Here is a 5,525-nt window from a genome sequence, read left to right on the forward strand (position 1 = left end):
GCGTGTATGTGAAAAATTACCAAAAAAAAAAAACTAAATAAATAAATGAATATATGAAAAAAGTAAATAAATTCAATGAAAGTGAAAGTTAAATAGAAAATCAACGCTTAGAGAACAAAACAAAAGCCACGACAGGATGCCCTGCATACATAATTCCATTGATACATTCAGTGCCACATTTACGCCCAGAGATTATTTTAATGACCATCACCGAAACCATCAACCATCGACCATCGAACGCGATAAAGAAATTAATTTTGCAAATAATTTTCTTCGAGTGTGATATTTTCATGTTTTATGTATATTTTTTTAATTGGAAATTTTTCAATTTCAGTTGGATATCCAACAATCCAATTTTTTCTTCTTTTCGGGAAAAATAACATTTTAGCAGCTGCATTTTTTATTGTAAGCACGTACGAATATTTCACTGCACACGAAATTTAAATTTGAATGGATGCATCTGACCGTGTGTTCGAGCGTATCGATAAACTCACATGAACCTTCATAGCTGGACGTTTGCTTGTTCCGTAATTTCAAGCATTTCTAAAATATATTCATTTATTATAGTTATAGTTACTTTTTTGTGTACAGATGTATTTTTTTTACTATTTTTTTCATTTCGAAATGAAACTTTAATGACCTTTAATCACAGCGGGTGAATGCATGCAACATTTAAGATAAAAAATATCATAACAAAGAATTTAGTTTAATTACACAAAAAAAAAATTGTTAATCCGGAAGCATAGAATTTATGAGGGTGTAAAAAATAATTTCATGAATTGAAATTTATGTTAAAAATGTCAGTTTTTTACTAAAAATTCGATTAGCAGTAGCCACGGCACACGCTACTCATTTTACAGTGAACATAGTTCACATATATTCACTCGGCTGCGTATGGATGCATGAACTTGTGATATACTGCATCCAGCTTGATTTTGTACCCACGTTACAGTATTTTTTTTTCAACAGCTGCCCGATGTTTAAAGCCTGACTTGAGTTTAAAATTTTGGGTAATACAAATTCACTTGGACATCATATATTATGAGTGTGATATAGATATATGAACTAGTGATACACTAGATAGTTTATGGATCTAACATTATGTATGCTCTATGTTTAGAACTTGACTGGATATAAGATTTGTTATAAATTAAGAAAGTACATTTATTTAGAAAGTTACAGTGATTTTTTTAATAACTTATCAGTATTTAAAGTCTGGATCTAATGTGTTATGAGACTTTTTAGGGATACCTGAAAATTAGACATACTGCATGCTAATTAAAATATGGTATAATACTCGTATATATAAATAATAAAAGCATTGAGAATACAGTTGCCATAAAAACTTTTAAATCAGCTATCAGATTTTGTTTTACTTTTTTTATTCAACAGTGAGTGGTATGTTATAGGTATATACTATAACTGCAATGACATATAATAGAATTTTACTATTATACATCTTTTATCAATAATATATGACTCAACGTTACTAAGAGGAAGATTAGCAAATGTGACTTATATATATCGTCTACGAATAACATAGGTATGGCTTAGTGTTACAGAAAGGCAGATCTTAGTGGAATAGCTACAGTCGCAAGTTTAATTATATAATAAATAGGTGAATTAAAAAAAATCCATTTAGTCTCTGTTTTAGAGAAAGATCTGGGCTCGAACAAAGAATAAATTACAATCAATTGGCAAAAGTGTGCCCATTGGTGGACGTTGTACAGATAGACCTGAAAACACATTGGTTTTATAAGAAAATGTTTATCGATAATGTAGCAGCGAAGATAAGCTTAAATGAATGTTAGTGATTATATCAGATTAGAAAAAAGTAAAGAGTATTGCTTATTAAAATACTGTCAAAAACAAGCTAAATATACTATATATATATACTAAATATAAATACTATATATTTGAAGAAAAAATACTTGTGGAAATCTATGAACCGCAGTGGTCTGAACATAATACCTTTAAGATTAAAATCTATAAAACCATAAAGTCTAAGTTGACGTTGATACGTTTTTTTAAAATCACGGAAGAGATGCTTAAAAGAAAATAAAATGTTTTTAAAGTAAAATAAAACCAATGAAATCGTTAGCGGAATGTGGTAGAAGCGGACAAAAGAATCTTAAACATCCAAAATAGTCTGTGAGCACTAGCCATGACTTGTGAAGGAAGTTTTAGGTTGTTATAGTTGAATATTCACTCTTTGTTCAAAATCACTTGTGATTTAGTGTTCTTGATTATTAAAAAATTCCATCTAAAACTGATTGTTAGTGATAATAATAATTCTATTATTATTATTATTATTAGTAAAAGGAATAGTACACTGCGACCTAAAAGATCTATTGTGTATTTGTCACTTATCTATCCCTTATCTGTCCCTTATCCTTATCTATTGCCCTTTAGTCGGATTAGAGTGTTTCTCTGAGTCCGATTTCTTTAACGAAAGGCAACCTTGAATCCTAATGTTCCATGAATTATTATTTCCATAATAATTCTATATTTATACATATATAATATGTATAAATTTTTTCAAATTAATTAAAACTGCATTAATGCGTATATTGTGATCTTTATCGAATCTTGATCTCTTTTCAATCAATCAAATTATTTAATCACTTCAAATCACACATTTTTTTGGGTATATCAAAAACAAATTTAAAGAATTGTAAAATAATTAAAGATCAATAAAATTTGTAACTTAAGAGGCGTTAAACCAGCAGTTCTCACACAGTTCAACAATAAAAAGATACATTCACGGAAGTAAGTCTATTAGCCCGTATAAGTGTAAGTTTCTTTCAATAAAGAATGAAAAAAAAATACCCTTAAAAAAGTAAAGTAGGGGACATTACTTTTGTGACGTTATTAGATTGAAGAATGAGGGTATCTTGACATCTAACAATATTTATCTTTTGAATTTTTAAGATTAGAGCGGGTACGGCATAAAAAAAGTAATCAATTAATAATAAATTTTTAAAAATTAAAAAAACCGCTGACAATTGAACGTGGCATATTGTGTTCTTTGGGTTTTGTTTATTTTTTGCACAGCAGGGGGGTAAGCACATATGTATTTAGATAAAAATAAGAATTGTTTTTTTATTTATTTTATATGAGTATAATTTTTTAGGGTATAATTATTTATTAGAAGGGATATATTAGTGAAGAAAAAAATTTAAGTGTGTACAACACGCGCATGTCCTTAAGAAAATATCAAATTCTTGTTTTCCTAACAATTCTTAATGTGTAAAGATATCCTTATCAAATGATAAGGATTATTGTTTCCCTTAAAGAACATGCACGATTGAAATTGTATCCTGTATAACAAACAAATAACAATAAAAAAACATAATTCCATTATAAATTAAATGAAAATTAAACAAAATAAATTTATTTTTGGCATATCCCAGAATTAAAGTATATAAAAAAATAATTTAAAAAATAAACGCTTTAAACTTTTAACAAATATATTTATTATTTTATTATTTTTGTTTTATAATATGCTTAAATTATAATACTTAAAAAATAAATTATAATTGTAAATTATAAGTAATTAAACTTAAGTAATTTTATAAAAATTAATATTAAATTAATTAAAATTTATTTAATAAATTTAAAATAAAAAATTTGTGAGCTTTGCAATTATTAAAAGGCACGCAGCTTTTTGTAGAATATTTAATAAATTTTATATAAAAATTGCATTGCTCACTTTAACTAATTAAATAATTTCACTGTTATTTATGTATAACACTCGTGTCATTTTACCTTTGTTAAAAAAAATTATAAATAAAATTAATTTGATTTTAATTTTATTCACATTAAAACACCTTAAATACTAAGCAAAATATACAAAAAATATGAAAAAAATTGAAATCAAATTAATTTTACTTTTTAATATACTATAGTGATCCGAATGAGTGTTTTAGTTTTATATCTTATTATTTAAAATTATATTTATTGAATGTAATTTTAAATTTAACTTCAGTAATCCTTAAGTTATTCGCTTAGCTAATAACTAAAGGCTGATCAAAATTCTTTTGACTAGATTAATTCACTATTATACTGAAATCTAAAGGTTAGACTCCTATTTTGGTTTCAAGTGACTAGATTTATAAACATTTTTGAAGATCTCGGTTGTATTATTAATTATTTTTTTTTTTAATAACTAACAATTATTATTAATATAGTTTTCTTCGTTTTGTTTTTATTTCATATGGAATGGCATTGTTTTTAATTTAATTTAAAAAATTAACTTAAACAAAAATTTAATCAAAATAGTTTTAAAAATAAAATAATAATGGATTAAAGATAAAATCAATTTTAATCTTTTAGTAAGTAAAATCATATTAGGGATAAAAGTACGTACAAATATTTTATTTAAACTCTATTTGGAGTTGTGTTATATTTTAATTCCTTTGTTATTTTTTCTACTAATATTTCTTTTATTTTTAAAAAATTATTGTTCGTGTTTTTCTTATTATATTGAGGTAGCAGTTATATATATTTATATATTTATATATATATATGATTTTCATATTTAACTATTTTCTTTGTTTTTATTAAAATTACGTGTATTTGTATTTTTTATGCTTTGTTATTATAAAAATTTATATCTAAAAAAGTACTATTTGTAATTGTACTCTTTAGCCCTGAGATTTTGCAGTTTATGTTTATTTGTTTTTACTTTATGATTATTATATATTAAATAGAAAAAATGTACCTTGTTGGTGTGCACTATTTTGTTTATATACAAATTTCCATTAATGTTTATATTTCTTTTTATGATATTTAAAAAATATCCAAAAAAATACTAAAAACTAAAAATAAAATTATTAAAAATGTGTTAAGTTCTAAAGAGGAAATATGTATATTTTACAGTAAAAATCATCATTCTATTAGGAATTAAATATTTGTTTATTTATTGTAAATGCTATAGTCACATCGACTTATTAAACTGGTTTAAATTTATTTAGTGTTTTAATTGAACTGGTTTCAATTTTTTCGAAGTGTTTTAATTAAACTGGTTTAAATTTGTTTAAAGTATTTTAATTAAACTGATTTAAATTTGTTTGAAGTGTTTTAATAAAATGTGGTTTTCACACTGATTAAACGAATTTAAAAATCAGCGATTGTAAATAATTTTTGTTATGTGTATATAATTTCATCATAAAAAATGAATACTTTAATGCAAAATTTAAAATGGTAGCGTAATAATTCCATTCACAATTTGTTGAAAAAATTTGTAGACTAACTATTGAAGAAAAAATCTATGTACTACTGACATAGTTACTATTATCCATCGAACCATATACAATATGGGTGTAGTATTCTTGCCTATATTTCGCATTAACAAGGGAATTTTTATTTTAAAGAATAATAATTGATATTGTTATTAAATATTTATTTAATTTATTTAAAGTCCAAGATAACTTTAATAGTAATTTATTACAATTTATAACATTTATATATAAATAATTTATTACTTTAGTAATAATTATTATTTACAAAATCCGGTACGAGTG

Source organism: Teleopsis dalmanni, chromosome 1 (assembly GCF_002237135.1).
Source record: "Teleopsis dalmanni isolate 2A chromosome 1, ASM223713v2, whole genome shotgun sequence".
Classification (NCBI taxonomy): Eukaryota; Metazoa; Arthropoda; class Insecta; order Diptera; family Diopsidae; genus Teleopsis; species Teleopsis dalmanni.